This window comes from Camelus dromedarius, chromosome 9, assembly GCF_036321535.1.
Source record: "Camelus dromedarius isolate mCamDro1 chromosome 9, mCamDro1.pat, whole genome shotgun sequence".
NCBI classification, from domain to species: Eukaryota; Metazoa; Chordata; class Mammalia; order Artiodactyla; family Camelidae; genus Camelus; species Camelus dromedarius.
Genome location: NC_087444.1, coordinates 79,571,425 through 79,589,337, shown reverse-complemented (window position 1 = coordinate 79,589,337; position 17,913 = coordinate 79,571,425). Strand labels below are relative to the sequence as shown.

The 17,913-nt window shown below is 41.9% G+C and overlaps 1 long non-coding RNA gene across 1 annotated transcript in view; it reads right to left on the bottom strand.

Moving 5' to 3' along the window:
* LOC135322084 (uncharacterized) overlaps nt 1–16,288 on the bottom strand; it is a 45,731-nt gene extending 29,443 nt beyond the window's left edge. Inside the window, exons 1-2 of the long non-coding RNA XR_010382401.1 lie at nt 15,987–16,288; nt 15,111–15,227 (exon numbers count right to left, since the gene is read on the bottom strand). This is a non-coding gene — a long non-coding RNA (uncharacterized LOC135322084). The remainder of the gene's footprint in view (nt 1–15,110; nt 15,228–15,986) is intronic.
* Between the last annotated feature and the right edge of the window lie 1,625 nt (nt 16,289–17,913).

The following is a 17,913-nucleotide window of genomic DNA, read 5'->3' as shown; positions in this document are numbered from 1 at the left end:
CTTCCTCACTCAGACGGGAGCTGGGATCCTGGGCAACTCCTTCCTCTTCAGTCTTCTTAGCTTCACTCCGCTCACTGGACACAAGCTGACACCCACAGACATGATACGCCACCAGCTGGGCTTAGCCAGCAGCTTGGTCCTTTTCTCCAGAGGGATCCCACAGACAATGGCAGAGTTAGGATGGAAAAATTTCCTGGACGATGCTGGGTGTAAACCTGTCGTGTATTTACACAGAGTGGCCAGAGGGGTGTCCCTCAGCCCCACCTGCCTCCTCAATGGTTTCCAGGCCGTTAAGCTCTGTTTGAGAACCTGTAGGTGGATGGAGCGCAAAATGAGATCCCCAAAGTGCACTGGCTTCTGCTGCTCCCTCCGCTGGGCCCTGCACCTCTCGGTAAATGTCTTTATTCCAATGAGAGTAGTTGGACCAAGAAACAGCTAAAACGTAAGTGCAAAAAAACCCCCCAAAACTACAGATACTGTTTTTCACTCAGATCAGACAGATTTCCAGTCGCATTGCATGCAGGCATATTCTTCTCCTTTGATGCTGTATGTCTGGGCCGCATCACGTGGGCTAGAGGCTCCACGGTCATCCTCCTGACCAGACACAAGCAGCGAGGCCAGCACGTCCTCAGCAGCAGCCGCTCCACCCGAGCCTCCCACGAGGCCCGAGCCACGCGCACCATCCCGGCCCTGGCGAGCGCCTTCGTCTTCTACTCGTTTTCTTGCACTTCAGCTCTTTATGTCACGCTCACGGCGTCACCAGGTCAGCGGCTGGTAGACCTCCCCGTGTTCCTGGCTTCGCGCTTCCCGACTCTTAGTCCCTTTTTGCTCATCGCCAGTGACATCCGTATCTCACGACTCTTCTTTGATTTCTGGGCCAGAATTTCATTTATTGCTGATCTGCCTAAACAGCTATAATTCATCTGATTTGTGCAGTTGGGTAAATAATAAATTTAGTTTTTTAAAAACCTTTAATGAATATAGGTGATTATTAGATGCTAAGAATTCTGCTAGGAATCTGTGACACATGGAGCATAAAACCAAACATACTTCCACTTTCCTAGAACTTCTAGTGTTACCAGAAATTGAAATCATATACTCAGTCATACTGAACTTAATTTATGCTTCTTTGTAAAGAGTGGAGAGTCCTGGGAAAGCTTTGAGGAAGTACAAAGCAGCAAAACATCAAATTTTGTGATCAAGACTAGTATTGTTGTGTACTTGTTTTTCATAGAGTTACCGGAAAATTTGAGTTTTTAAAGCGTTGTATTCAGTAGTCCCAGGGAGAGAAAAAGCACTTGTAAAGACCCCTTAATTGCAAGTCACAAGGAGCCCCCGGCGACCTGACAACATCTGCCACGTCCGGTGCTGATGCGGAGGGAGGGGGACTGTGCTGGAATGTGAAGCAGTACACACACGTGATGACTGGCTTGGCACAAACTAGCCAAGCATTCTCATCTGTGTTGTAAGAATAGTAAGTCCAGTTTAGGTTTAGCCAGACGGACAACATCAGCAGCTCTGATTATTATAAATTATTTTTGTAAATATTCAATTAAATACATATCTATTGTAAAAAGTTACATTTTCACCTTTTTTAATTTTAGTTGATTTTTTAATTGTATTAACTGATCCTAAAAAGTGAATCACTCTAATTTCTGTAGGGTCAAGGTTTTGTTACTTAACATTCCCTTTTTATGCTCAGATAATGCAAATTAATGGCCAAACTTTTAGTATAACTTAAGTTACATGTTCCTTCTTTATTTTCCCTGGTATTCAAGTGACAAAGAATCTTCTTTTCAATTACCTGATTATCATATCCTTGTCATTTAAGGCTTCTCAAGTTCTTCTAAGGCTTTTAATATCCCTGTGTCATTCTCCTGGCAAATCAGATATTTCACATAAATGTTTACAGTTAGCTACATAATGTCTTGAATTTCATTTTATTTCCTGGAAATATACAACCTTTAATCTTTTGTACCAAAATTATGACCTTAATCCAGAGCTATCTTACAATTTTTGATTACATATCACAGTGGTCTTCAAAGTCAAACACATATCAGAAAGAAAAGCAAGTCTGTGAAACCCAGATTGTGGGCCCTCAACTCCAATGTTTCTGAACTAGTTGGTCAGAGACAGGACACAAGAATCTGCACTTCTAACAGGTTCCCAGAGGATGCTATGATACTCGCCCAGGAACTTATCGTGTGACTCACAAGTCTAATTTTTATTAAATTTCACATAATTTCTATGAATTTTTGTGCCCAAACTTAAGCTTTATTATGACACTGGTTTTGTCATTTCATTGACCAATTCTTTCCAGATTTACAGTGAGGAAAGGAATTGGTATCTTTCATTTGATGCTGATTTAAAATATTTATACTTAGCAAATAAAACTCACTAGCAGCGGGGGAGGGTACAGCTCAGTGGTAGAGTGTGTGCTCAGCACGCACTGGGGTCCTGGCTTCAATCTCAACTACCTCCTCTAAATAAACAAACAAACCTAATCCCTCCGCACAAAGAAAAACAAACCAAAAGAAGCCTCACCAACAGAAGTGACATTACCCAAAGTGGTGGCGTAGGGAATCTGCAATCCCTGCCCTGCCACTAAAGCAGAGATGACTCTGGTTAAAAAAAACTGTCAGAATCAGCTCTTTCGGGAATCTGAAATCTAACATGGAAACTTACAATCACGAGGGGAGTGTTTAATAAACAAAGAAGTTGCCAAATTTTGGAAAACGATATTGCAGTCTGTTAACTCACCTTCCCACCACCCCCACCTCCCCGGGTTTGCTGATGACTTGGGGGCATTATGGAACTTGTCCAGAAGACTTGGGGCTGTGAGCTGCAGCATGTCTGACCACTCCCAGGGGATCAGCTGAGTGATCTGCCTCTGTTTTGCCCCCTCCCAATAGTCCCAGAGCAGCAGTGACCTTCTGAGTGCCATCTGTCAAAAGCACTTAAAGACAAATATCCTGGCTGTTACTCTAAAAAGATCAACAAAATTGATAAGCCTTTAGTTAGACTGACTAGAGGAAAAAAAGAGTGAAGACTCAAATTACTAAAGTCAGAAATCCAAGTGGGTCATTATTACTGATCTGGCAGAAATATATACAAGTAGGAGGCAACGCTGCGAACAAGTATATTCCAATAAAGCAGATGGAAAGTTCCTACAAACAAATAAAATGCCAAAACTAACTCAAGAAGTAGAACATTTGAATAGACCTACAAGAAATAAAGACACTATTAACAGTAATAAAAAAAATCTACAAAGAAAATCCCAGGATCAAACGGCTTAACTGGTAAATGGGAACAAACATTTAAAGAAGAAATAACACTAATCTCTCTCAAACTGTGGGGGAAAAAAAAAGATGACCAACAGGATGCTTCAGAACTCATCCTACAAGGTCAGTAGGATGATGCCGAAAACAAAGACATCACGAGAAAAGAGTCCTCCAGAACTGTATCCCCTATGAATAAAAATACAAAAGTCATCAACAAAATGCTAGCAAAACAAACCCATCAGGGGGGTTCAACTTACAGAAATCAATCAACATAACACACCACGTTAACAGAATGGAGGGGGGGAAACCCCAAAATCACATCGACTGATACAGAAAAGCTTCTGAGAAATTCAATGCCCTTTCACAACGATGAAAACACTCAACCTGCTACGATTACCTCATAAAAGGATTTATGAGCACCCCACAGGCAACATCATGCTCGATGAAAGACAGAAAAAATCTCCCCCTTAGATCGAGCACACGACAGAATGCTCACCTTCACCACTTCCAGACAACATTGTACTGAAACTTCCAACTGGAGCAATTAGTCAAGAAAAAGAAATAGAAGGCATCCAACTTGGAAAGAAATCGGCAAAACTATCTCTATTTGCAGATGACACAATCTTACAGGTATAAAATGCCAAAGAACACACACACACACAATTAAAGCAATAAATGAATTCGGAAATTAAATGAAAAGCAATTCCATTTACAACAGCATGAAAAAAAGAAAAAAACTTCGCAATAAATTTAACCAAAGTGGGGGATGTGGGGATGGGTGAAGTAGGTGAAGGGGATTAAGAGGAAGGAACTTCCACTTTTAACATAAGTCATGGACATGTGATATACAAAATACAGAATATAGTGAATAACACTGTGACATCTTTCTAGGGTGACAGGAGGTAACTAGACTGATCATCGTGATCATCTTGAAATACATATAAATGTTATCTCACTATGTTTTACACCTGAAACTAACACTGAGTGTGAATTATACATCAATGAAAAAATGTCAACCATGTGAGGTGACAGATGATTGTGGTAATCGTTTCACAATGCATATGCACATTAAACCATCATGTCGGACACCTTTAAAAAAATAAAATAGAAATAAAAATCAATTTAACCAAGTAACTGCGAGAGGAAGATTTCATATGGGGATGGGGACCTAGTCTCAGTGGGACACATGTGGACTTCAGCCAGAAGCTGCCTTCTCCCTGACTTGGCTGCGGAGGCCACTCTTCAATGCCCCTCCTCTCCTGGGTCTCAGATTGGTCTCCAGCTTCCCCCTCACGTATAGACTCTCTACTCTTGGGGCAGCTAAAGGAAAGTTAGAGGAAGGCCGAGCTGAGACCTGTTGGGTTCAGGCAAAAATGCAAAACGCAGATACTTGCAGAGCAAGGACAACAGGAAGCACAGGACCAGAGCGAGCAACACTGAGCTCGGTGGCCCTCAGACATCTCCACCGAGAAAGCATCGGGACCTTTGACTGACAAGGGAAACAGAAACAAGACTGTGAAAGAGAGATGCCTGTGCCAGCAGAATGTGTGCGTAAAACCCAGGAGCAGACAGAGAAAGCTCAGAAGGGGCGGCTCCTGGATATTTCATACTGAGTCATCAATAGTGCCGAAAAAGATGCAGCTCTCTGCCAAGTGCAGATGACGCAGGCGTCGGGTGGGCAGAGGCTGGGGGAACACGGGACGAAGCTGTGCTAAGCGCATTTTCTCAGATTTTGTATTTGGCACCCAGTAATTGCGGAGCCGAACTCATGCCCAAAGTTGTTTACAACTCTCTTGCGACCCAGGCATGCAGAAGTCGCATTACAAACCCCCCAAACAGACCTGATGTCTGTTTCACTTCCTGCCCAGTACAGAAAGTCGGAGCCTAAAACACTCCCTCCACCGTGGTAACAAAGGCGCAGGCCTGAGCTCCCCCTTGGCCCTCCTGCCTCCTGGCTGGCCCTGGCCCTGGCCCTCTCCACACGGCCCCGGGTGGCATGGCTGTACCTTTCTCTGCGGAAATGTGAGTAATAAATGCTTCTTTCAAAGACAGCTGTCTCCAGGCTTGTTACCTTCCCATACATGACTGACACACATTCTGGGTACAAATTTTAGAACAGACGGTGCAGCGAGCAGGGTCGTTCAGGTACAAACGGTGATGACAGGCCTCCCGACAGCCCTCGGCTTATTGGCTGAACGCACTCACTTGCACTGTGGCTGCATCTACTTTGTGCTCTGTCTCCTGCCTTGGTTTTTCACCATAAAGGAGCTTAAGGTGACAGAGCCTGGGATGCCCTGTTCCCAGCTGGCACCTGCTCATGCTGCTACAATAAAACACCACAGGTGGGATGGCTTCAACAGAAACTTATTGTCTTGCACTTCTGAAGCCTAGAAGTCCAAGATCAAGGTGGCGCCGGAGCTGGTTTCTGGTGAGACCTGTCTTCCAGGCTGCTGCCTCCTACCTCCCTCCTCACAGCCTCTTCTGGGGACACACAGAGAGCCAACCTGAGTGTCTTTTCCTGTTTTTCTCTTTTTTTTTTTTTTTTTAATGGAGGTACTGGGGATTGAACCCAGGACCTCGTGCATGCTAAGCACACATTACCACTGAGCTATACCTTCCTTCCTTTTCTTATAAGGATGCCAACCCTATCAGATTAGGGCCCACTCTTATGACCTCATTTGACCTTAATTATCTCCCTTAAAGGCCTTATCGCCAAATACCATCCCATTTGAGGTTTCAATACATGAATCTGGGGGAGGGGACACAAGTCAGTCCATGACCGCATCCTGCCTTGGGTTTTAAGATGTATCTTGTGTGCCAGCACTTGGAGTGACTGGCTAAGCTACCCCCACGATGGAGCAGAGAGGCTTACTGCCTTGCTGACTCTTTATTCTGCTCCACAGGCCTGGCCAACTGCAGAACACTAGGGCCACCCACGTAACTGCTGTGGTCTGGGATCCCTGGTCCCTAGCTGGCCCTCCTCAATGACACACAAGTCGATCCCTTGATTTCTATCATCTGGAATCCCCTGCTGATAATCCCTTAGAGTGTGGGCACGCTGGGTTCCGGGCCACACACGGGCAGATGTGTGCAAGGCCTCCTCCCCGTGAAGACTCACGGCACCGGGCAAACACAGTTGTGGCTCCGAGCTTAAATTGCTCTCATGCTGCCTGCCCCGCTGACGTCACAGTTCACTGGATACAAGGGATCCCATCCACGGAGACTGTGGCCCAGTGAGGGATGAAAGAGAGAAAGGGGAAGGAGCACTCTGTGTCCTCCACCCAGGACAGCAGGGGCCGTTTCTCAGCGCAGCTGTGCCTGCACCTCTCCCGGTCAGCGTGCGGGCGCTTCTGTGCCCTGCCCTGTATCAATGTGCTGAGTCGCCACTTAAAACCAAGCTGCCCAAGACCAGGATGAGGCACTGCTGCTTTCCCAGATGCAGACCCCAGCCCTCCTGAGGTGGACTGTTTTACCCTAGAAAGGGAGGCTGACCCTCACCACAGAGGCAACTCGAGACCACCAGGAGTTTACAAGGAAAACACCCCCAAAAGGGGGAAAAAAACATTTGGGGACTAACAGGAGACAAAAAGGAAAAAAGGTAGAAAGGGGGAAACTTTACCATTCTGGACATATAAGCCATTGTAAAAGATTCTGTTTAAGAGAGAAAAAGAAGAGGGGGAAACAGAGTGATCATGCTGCAGGTGAGCTGTCCCAAGAGACTGCTGCCTACATTAAAGAGAATAAAATGATGCCACCTGCAGTGACATGGATGGACCTGGAGACCGTCATACTAAGTGAAGAAAGCCAGAAAGAGAAAGAAAAATACCGTATGATATTGCTTACATGTGGAATCTAAAAAAAAGGCACAAATGAACTTATTTACAAAACAGAAACAGACTCGCAGACATAGAGAACAAACTTATGGTTACCAGGGAGCAAAAGAGGTGGGGAGGGGTAAGCTGGGAGTTTGAGATTTGCAGATACTAACTACTATATATAAAGTAGATAAACAAGTTTCTCCTGTACAGCACAGGGGACTATATCCAATATCGTGTAGTAACGCATAATGGAAAAGAATATCCAAAGGATTATTATGTGTACGTACATGTGTAACTGAAACATTATGCTGGACACCAGAAACTGACACACTGTAAACTGACTATACTTCAATTTGTAAAAATGGAAATAAAAAACTATATGGCAAATAACAGGAACTCAGTAAATACTTGAATTAAAAAAAAAATGAGGCTGCTGCCTAGGGGCACTGGGCCCTTCCCCATCCTCCCTCTTCCTACTATCAGCCAGAGGCAGGAACTAAAATACATGGTTTCAGGAGATTACATGTCAGAATCAAAAAGTAAAATAAACTTTAAAAGAAAGGAAAAAGATAAAGAAAAAAGAAAACCCCTAGACAGAGGGTAGAAAAGATAATTAAAGAAATGATATGTTTTATATACTATAATTCAACATAAATATATGCTAGACATGCATATATGATACAAACTAAATTAAAACAAAGATCCTTAATTTGTCCCAACTGCAAACCTAAAATGTATATACAAAAATATATATACTAAAAAGATTTATGTAACAAAAATATAAAATGGGAGGGACAGATACTAGAAATAAGGAAACAACAATCCCAAAGCCTGTGGAAGGAATCCACAAACACACAGAAAGACACAAGATATGAGGTGGCAAAGGAATATCTCCCAGGCCAAGGCACAAGATGAAATCCCAGAAGAAGTAGTAAGTGATGAGGAGATAAGCAATTTATCTGACTATTAAGAGTATAAAGCAATGATGATAAAGATGTTCAGAGAACTCAAGAGGAGTCTAGATGCACAGAGGTAAGTTTTTAGCAAAGAGCTGGAAAATATAAAGAATACCCAAACAAGAGTTGAAGAAGAAAATCACTGAAATGAATAACACACTGGAGAGAACCAAGAATAGACTAAATGAGGCAGAAGAACGGATCAGTGAGCTGGAAGACAGATTAGTGGAAATCACTATTTCAGAACAGAAAACAGAAAAAAGAATAAAAAGGAATGAGGACAGTTTAAGAGCACTCTGGGACAACATGAAGCACTCTAGTATTTGCATTATAGGGGTCCCAGAAAGAGAAGAGAGAGAGAAAGGACTTGAGAAAATTTTTGGAGAGAGAATCACTGAAAACTTCCCCAACTTGGGAAGGGAAACAGTCACCCAAGTCCAGGAAGCACAGAGAGTTCCATACAGGATCAACCCAAAGAGGAGCACACCAAGGCACACAGTCATCAAATTGACAACAATTAAGGATAAGGAGAAAATATTAAAACTAGCAAGAGAAAAGCAACAAATAACATACAAGGGAACTCCCATAAGGTTATCAGCTGATTTTTCAGCAGAAACTGTACAGGCCAGAAGGGAGCTGGACAATATATTTAAAGAGATGCAAGGGGGAAACTTACAACCAAGAATACTCTATCCAGCAAGGCTCTCATTCAGACTTGATGGAGAAATCAAAAGCTTCACAGAAAACAAAAGCTAAAAGATTTCAGCACCAGCAAACCAGCTTTACAACAGATGTTAAAGCACCTTCTTCAGTCATCAAACCATAAGAAAAGAGAACAAAAAGAAGAAAGAGGGGAAAAAAAAAAAAGAGAGAGAGAGACCTACAAAAGATTGCTTTGGCTGTTCAGGGTCTTTTGTGGTTCCTTATAAATTTTGGAATTGTTTGTTCTAGTTCTGTGAGGAATGTCATGAGTATGTTGACAGGGGTTGCGCTGGATCTGTGGATTGCTTTGGGTAGTATGGCCATTTTGATAGTGTTGATTTTTTCAATCCAAGAGCACAAGAAATCTTTCCATTTCTTTGCGTCATTTTGGTTTTTAGTGTATAGGTAATCTCCTTGGTTAAGTTTATTTCTAGGTATTTTGTTGTTTTTGATGTAATGGAAATGTCTCTGCCAGTTATAAAATTCTGGCTTTTGAAGTGAAAAAAAGTGAATGAAGGGCTGCAAATGGCAAAACGTCCTTCTTTTTTATGGGTGAGTTGTATTCCATTAAATATATATATATATATTTCATATATACATATATGTATGCTGCCTCTTCTATCTATTCAACTATCGATGTGCACTTAGGATGCTTCCATATCTAGGCAATTATAAATAATGTTGCTGTTAATAGCAAGGTGTATATATCTTTTGGAATTAATTTTTATTTTGTGGTTAGCTTTATTCCTTCGATAACCATGAAAGTTAAAAAAGCTCTGAATGTTCTTAGAAACAATGAAGGGTACATACATGTAAATTAAAAAATACATGTGCAGGGAAAAAAAATGAGCTATCAAGCCATGAAAGACATGGAAGAAACTCAAAAGACATATTACTAAATGAAAGAAGCCAGTCTGAAAAGGCTACAAACTGTATGATTCCAACCAAATGACATTCTAGAAAAGGCACAGCTACAGAAACAGTAAGAAGATTGTGGTTTCCAGGAGTTTTGGGAGAGGGAGGGAGGGAGGGAGGGATGAATAGATGGGGCACAAGGGATTTTTAGGGCAATGAAATTACTCTGTGTGATACTATAGTGGTGGCTACATGTCGTTCTGCATTTGTCAAAGCCCATAGAATGTACAACATCAAGAGTGAACCCGAATGTAAATGATGGAATTTGGTTGATGATAAGGTGTCCATGTTGGTTCATCAATTGTACCAAATATGCCACAGTGATGAGGGATATTGAGGGTAGGAGAGTATATATGTGTGGGTGGGGAGGGCTCTGTGGGAAATCTATTTTCTGCTCAGTTCTGCTGTATACCTGAAACTGCTCTAAAAAAATAAAGTCTGTTAAAAACAAAACAAAAAAACAACAAAAAAGGAAAAAAAAAACAGATAAAATGAGCATTGATTGGCTTTTGTGCCTCTAAAATGTAAGTTCTATATTAACTTTAGTATTTGGACTTCATACTGGGGCTCAAGCTCTAGTTACACCTGTGAACACATCATATTTAAGCAATGGACGCCTACAGTCTTAGGAAGATATATAAATATAAAATAGAGGAAAAACTACATATGCCTCAGAGTCTTGCCTACATTTCCCAAACGCACGATACCCATTGCCTTAAAATATTACATACTAATTACAGACACTCTAAAACAACTGATAGTAAGTTAAAATTAAAGTGAGCTTTGGCACTTAAAAAATTAACTTGACAAGGGGAGAAGGGTGCAGCTCAAGTGGAAGAGTGCGTGCTTAGCACGCAAGAGGTCCTGGGTTTAATCCTCAGTACCTCCATTAAATAAATAAGCAGACTTAATTCCACCCACCTCCCAAATTCTTTTTAAATAACAGAAAAGAAAGAAAAAAAAAAAGAGGAAGAGAGAAATTTCTCTCTTAAAAACAAACAAAAAAAATAACTTGATAAAATGGGACCCATGGAATCCTAGCTAAGATAGTAAATATGGTCTCATATAAGTTAAACAGGGCTTTCAAAGATGAAAACTTATTATATAAAATCTAATAAAGGGGTGATTGTCCCCAATATTTCTCCATTTTACAGCCCAATTTTGCTGTTCTTAAATCTGGAAAAACTAAAGGGCTTCTCCATGATGGATAACTACAATCTTAACGCTGTGGTCCCATCCATCAAGGCCCCATACTCAATAACCAGTATTACTAAAATTGCTGACTCTGCGCAGTCAAAACCAGTAATATTTTACTCTTGAAGATTTGGCTAATATGCTCTGTTCAGTGCCTATTTCAAAGGCCACTCAACTGCAGATTGCCTTTACCCCCAAAGGGACAAAACATACCTTTTCCGAACTCCCCATCTAAGACCTCAACAGCTCTGCCATCACACACAGTCTTAGCAGACGAGGCCTCCACTGCATCCACCTTTCTCCAGGAGCACAGGTATAACAGCATATTGGTAATATCCTCTTCCAAGGGAATTCACTTGACACACTTATCAAAGATGTGTGAATTGGGGGTGGGGGTGTACAGCTCAGTGGTAGAGCATGTGCTTAGCATGCAGGAGGTCCTGAGTGCAACCCCCGGTACTTCCATTAAAAATAATAAAGTGAAATAAAGTAAAAAATTAAAAAATAGAAACAAGACTATTTTAAAAAAGGATATATAAGTCCAAAAGCTTAAGAGTACTTTTTGTGTTCCAGTGGCATGTTATTCCTCATTTGTAAATTTTACTTTCAAATTAAAGTCCACGAACACTCCTGTTAGTACCCTCAGACACACCGTCACACACACGTCCTGCCTCCTGGGACTTTCTGAACAACTTATGATGGCTATAAGTTGGCCAAAGGCTGCTTCTGCTTTTTTTGGGGGGGGAGGGGAGGTACTTTTTTATTAGGTTTATTCATTTATTTGTATGGCCATACTGCCCAAGGCAATCTACAGATTTAATGAGATCCCTATCAAATTACCCAGGACATTTTTCACAGAACTAGAACAAATAACTCTAACATTTATATGGAATCACAAAAAACCCAGAATTACCAAAGCAATATTGAAGAAAAAGAACGAAGCTGGAGGAATAATCCTCCCAGACTTGAGACAATACTACACAGCTACAGTAACCATAACAGCGTGGTATTGGCATAAAGACAGACATATGGATCAATGGAACAGAACAGAGAGCCCAGAAATAAACCCACACACCTATGGTCAATTAATCTTTGACAAAAGAGGCAAGAATATACAATGGAGAAAAAGACAGTCTCTTCAGCAAGTGGTGTCTGGAAAACTGAACAGCAGCGTGTAAATCAGCGAAGTCAGAACACTCCCTCACAACATAAACAAAAATAAACTCAAAATGGCTTAAAGATTTAAATATAAGACAAGATATAATAAAACTCCTAGAAGAAAACATCAGTAATACATTATCTGACATAAATCTCAGCAATGTTCTCCTAAGGCAGTCTACCCAGGCAATCGAAATAAAAGCAAAAATAAACAAATAGGACTTAATTAAACTTACAAGCTTTTGCACAGCAAAGGAAACCATAAGCAAAACAAAACGACAGTCTACGGACTGGGAGAAAATATCCGCAAACCATGCAATTGACAAAGGCTTAATTTCCAGAATATATAGACAGCTCATACATCTTAATAAAAAAAAAAAAATCCAAAAATGGGCAGAAGACCTAATCAAGCAATTCTCCAATGAAAACATACAAATGGCCAATAAGCACATGAAAAGATGCTCAATATTGCTAATTATCAGAGAAATGCAAATCAAAACTACAATAAGGTATCACCGCACACCAGTCAGAATGGCCATCATTCACAAGTCCACAAACAATAAATGCTGGAGAGGGTGCAGAGAAAAGGGAACCCTCCTACACTGTTGGTGGGAATGTAGTTTGGTGCAGCCATTATGGAAAACAATATGGAGATTCCTTAAAAAACTAAAAATAGACTTACCATATGATCCAACAATCCCACTCCTTGGTATGTATCTAGAGGGAACTCTAATTCAAAAAGACACACGCACCCCAGTGTTCATAGCTGCACTACCTACGTACAATAGCCAAGACATGGAAGCAACCTAAATGTCCATTGACAGATGACTGGATAAAGAAGTAGTGGTATATTTATACAATGGAATACTACCCAGCCATAAAAAAGAATAAAATTATGCCCTTTGCAGCAACATGGATGGACATGGCAATCATCCTTCTAAGTGAAGTAAGCCAGGATAAGAAAGAAAAGTATCATGTGATATCACTTATATGTGGAATCAAAACAAAAACAAAAACCACACACAAATGAGCTTATTTACAAAACAAAGACAGACTCACAGACATAGAAAATAAATTTATGGTTACTGAGGAGCGAGGGGAAAGGGGTGGGAAGGGATTAACTGGGAGTTCAAAATCTGCACCTCTCGGGGAGTGATAGAAATGTTAGGTATCTTAATTGTGATGGTGGTTTCATAGGTGTACACACCTATCAAGATTCTTCAAATTGTACATCTGAAATATGTATAATTTACTGTATACAAATTATACCACAATAAACTTGTTTGAAAAAAATAAAATTCTAGTCTGGCAACCAAACCCCTGGGAGTCTCTATCTTGCTCCAGGCCATTTGGCTGGCTCATACCTCACACCAACTTCAGCAATTTTCCCATTGTCTCTTCTATATTGAATGGGAGACATGTTTCACTTCCACGTATAGGAAGCCCTTTAACTATGTCTCTCCCTATCTTCATAAAACTTGATCTTGCTCATCCCATAAGGGCTGAAGGCAAGATGGAGGGCCCTGAGATCCTTTATCCACAGTTTATCACCTGGACTATATGTAGCTGCTCATTTGAGCCTAAACATCCACCACAAAAACAAAATCCTGATCCAGCAGTTCCACTCCTGGGCATTTATCTGAAGGAAACAAAAACGGTAACTCAAAAAGATTCATGCCTTCAGGGGGTGGAAAGGGATAAACTGGGACTTCAAGATTTGCAGATACTTATTACTATATACAAAATAGAAACAAGTTTATACTGTATAGCACAAGAAAGTATATTCAATATCTTGTAGTAACTTATGGTTAAAAAGAATATGAAAACAAATATATGTATTTCCTATATAACTGAAGTATTGTGCTGTACACCAGAAATTGACACAACATTGTAAACTGACTGGACTTCAATAAAAACGTATTTAAAAAAGATATGCACCTCCATGTTCACTGCAGCAGTATGTACAGCAGCCTAGGCATGAAAGCAACCTGAGTGCCCATCAATGGATGAATGGACGAAAAATGTGGTGTGGTGTATACATTCACATACAATGGAAAATTATTCAGCCAAAAATAGATGGAAATCTTGCCATTTTCAACAACATGGACGGACCTTGAGAACACCATGCTAAGTAAAACAAGTCACAAAAAGAAAGATACTGCATTATCTCACTTATATGTGGAATCTAACCCTCCCCCCTAAAATAAATTCACAGATACAGGGAACAGTCTTGTGATTGTCAGAGGCTGGGGATAGGGAACGAGTGAAATGGATGAAGATGGTCAAAATGTACAGTCTTCCAGTTATAAAATAAGTTACTGATGATGTAATGAACGGATGAGTATAATTAATACTGTACTGTATATTTGAAAGCTGCTGAGAATAGATCTTAAAATTTCCCATCACAAGAAAAAATTGTAACTATGTACAGTGATGGATATTAGACATATTGATCATTGTGCAACATATACAAATACTGAATCACTATGTTGTATACCTGAAACTAATATGTCATATGTCAATTACATTTCAATTTTTAAAAATACTCATATTTTGAATAGGATTGGTGACTGCAATTCACAGAATGAAATATTGTTGGCAAACAGATAACAGAAAAGCCAAATGTGTTTCATTAATTTTATCCAAAGATGGTGAGGGTTAGGGTGAGTATTTCCAGAATTGATAGATACAGAGGAAAGGGCAGTGTGGAGAAAAAGAAGGGTTCAGCACAGAGCTGAGGCAAACACCAGCATGTTGGTAAATTACCTGGGATGAATTAGTGAGCTGGTTTCCACCTGAAAAATTAGTGCTCAATCACATTGAGAAGCTACAGGTTGCCATGCAGAATATGCCCAAATGCTAGAAAGGGGGAATTCTGCAGCAAATAGTGATGTTTCTCTGTTTCACTACAACCATAGAAGGAAAAATACTGGGCTGAGTATATGTCCAGTATTGTGGACAAGCCCAATTATCCATCCTCTTTCCTGGATTGTGTAGACCCAAAACTAAAACGGAGTCACTTATACGACGGACAAAATGAAGTTGGCCAACACAGCTGCATTAAAGAAAACCAAACTTAACCTTACCTGACGCAGCTGCAGGAGTTTACAGTTCTTCAAAATCAGCAGAGGATACCAGCCAATTCTCAAACTCCAAGTGTGTTCACACCATCTCTGGATTTCCTTCTTCCTGACTCAGCTACCCTGATCCAAATACGAAAGACCAATCAGATGAAAAAGTCAAATTCCCACATTAACCCCATAAAAATCCCTCAGTCTGTGAGCAACTGAGAACTCAATGCTCCAGTATCCTTGAGATTCCCTCCTTGCAGGCTGAAACCGTTGCAAAAAACTCACCTTTCTGTCTAGAGTGTATACCTACTTCAACTTTAACGTGAGTACCCAACCCCCACACCTCGTGGCCTTTCTCTTGTTTTCTGAAACAGCCTACACTCTATGCAGTATTTATCTAAATAAATCTACCTTTACTCAAAACAAACAAACAAACAAACAAACAAAACTCTCTCATCTTTCTGCTCCATTCTACTTACTGCGCGGTTTGGATTTTCGACAGCCATATCCAGGTTGCTGTTGTGAACACTATCCTACACGTCATCATCTCGTTCACGTGAGGCGGGGCCGCTCTTTAGCAAAAACCTTTCTCAGATGGGAATAATTTTTCTCAGAGTGGTTTTACTAATTGCTACACCATCTGTAAGTAATATAAGACCCCAAATATCCACGTCTTCTGAAACAGTGGGGCAACCGCTCTAATACCTGACCCCTGGCTACGGTTATCGGCGTAAGTACAACGCATGGTGTAATAAAGCTCTACCCTCCCCACCCTGCACTGCCAATTCGCTGGGCGTCTGCAGGGGAAACGGACGCTTGACCGGTCCCCCGACACAGCAAGTGCCCGTCAGCTCCCACGGGCCAGCACACACTACCGAAGCCCTAACCCACCTGCGGATATCCGCGGTCTCACCCAGGGCTCCCGGAGACGAGGGCCTTCCGGTCAACTTCCTGCGCTCGCGCGCCTGAGCCCGCGCTTACAACTCAGTCAGCGTTAAACTCCCAGGAGCGAAAACGCCGAGGGCCGAGGACTCTACCCACGCCTCCAGCGTCCACGCGCGGTGCTTTCTGGGAGTCGAGGGTAGTGGCGTTCTCTGCGCAGGCGCACCGTGAACGCTGATCTCGCGAGAGAAGGTATCTGCGGAGGAAGTGAGCCCGCCCACCCGTGGAAGGTGGAGAATCCTGGCTGGAGACCTGGTTGGTTGGGCCTGGCGGATCCCGGAAGCAGGCGGTACGGTTGCCTGGAAACCACAAGCTTTCCGCTTGAACGGATTCTCTCGTTTCGTGGGCCTGTGTCCACCCGCATTAACTACGTTCCCATCTTCCCTTGTAACTGGGCCCAGTGATTATATGGCATGAAATCCCACGTGATACCCATCAATGGCGGCGCATGAACCTGAAGGCTGAGACGTGCCTTCTCCAAACTCTCCAACGGTGAACGGGGAGAATTTGAGACCTGCTGCTGAACATAATAAACCTTTTTGTGGAGGAGCTCACACAATTTGCCAGTTCGCCACAGTAAAATGCTTCATGCGAAAGACAGGATGTGAACGTGAACAGGGGTCAGCTGTGGTTGGTGGGGAAAGGAGAATGCCAGGTACACTATTCACGTGTATCTAAATTTCTTCACAGGTCGGTATTGTTTTACGTTTGAAATGAAATTAACTATTGTCATCTCTGAGTGGCCGGAGCAGAGGAACGTCTCACATTCACTGGATCTGAGCTTTTAGGGACAGGGATCTCGCTTCGGCCATTCTCTGTTATTTCCCCTGCATGGCTGACAACTATAGAGCCCTCAGGAATGGGATATTTCTCTGCCCTGATATTTCCTGCGTCATGGAGACAAAAACAAACAAACAAAACCCCATAGCTTCAGGGTCAGCCAAGGAGGCTGAAGAGGGATTCGAGGAGTTGAGCTGCCCAAATGGAAAAATGTGCAAGGAGCTGCCGTACTGCGAAACAAACTGCTCGAGGAGCTGACATGGAGCGAAACAGCACCTTATTCTAGTTCAACAAGAGGGCGCACGCCCGCGTGGCGCACTTGTCCTACTTTTATCTATTCTGCTCACACATGTGCGTTATTCATTTCTTTGTTTAGACTACTTACATAACGCTACTAGCGCATGCGTACCTTTACTTTCTTTGTTCATAAAGCTTACATTAACTGGTGCATGTGTACATTTACCTCTTACCTCATACACAGGCAAGTTGTGGTGACCTTGAACCTGGGTCCCACGGCCTACTCAGTAAGGCTGCTGACATTCAGCCTACTTGCTTCTCCCCCACAGTGAGGGATACACCTAGGTCTGTCCATATCTCCACCTTCAGCCCTCAAACAATGTAGCCTGGGAAGAAGACTGTGAAAACCCCTAAGAATGTTCTCCAGGCTCATTTGGTCAAATGTTTCAGACATCCCAGATATCCAGAACAGAGTCTGAAAGTTGGCGTCAGTCTCGAAGAGGAGAAGTCCCGTTTGTCTCAGACATCTCTTCTGAAAATAGAGGACCAGAGCGCATTACAGGAACCCATCGACTTGTAGCAAAAAAACTAGTGGACTTACCTATGTGTTTTTGTATCTAATATTCTCAAAAATAATAATCATAACCATCTCTATACTTCTTACTATTTATTGGAAAATCTTAACTCGAATATCCTCAGGTAAAGGTTTTTAATTCCAACCATAGTTGGCTGATGGAGACCAGATTTACCTACCAACCATAAATTACTAGAAAACCAGTCAAAATATACACAACAATGTTTTTCAGATATTCCATAGTAGACAGCACTGGACAGTGAACCCTGAGAGCAAGGAGTCAGA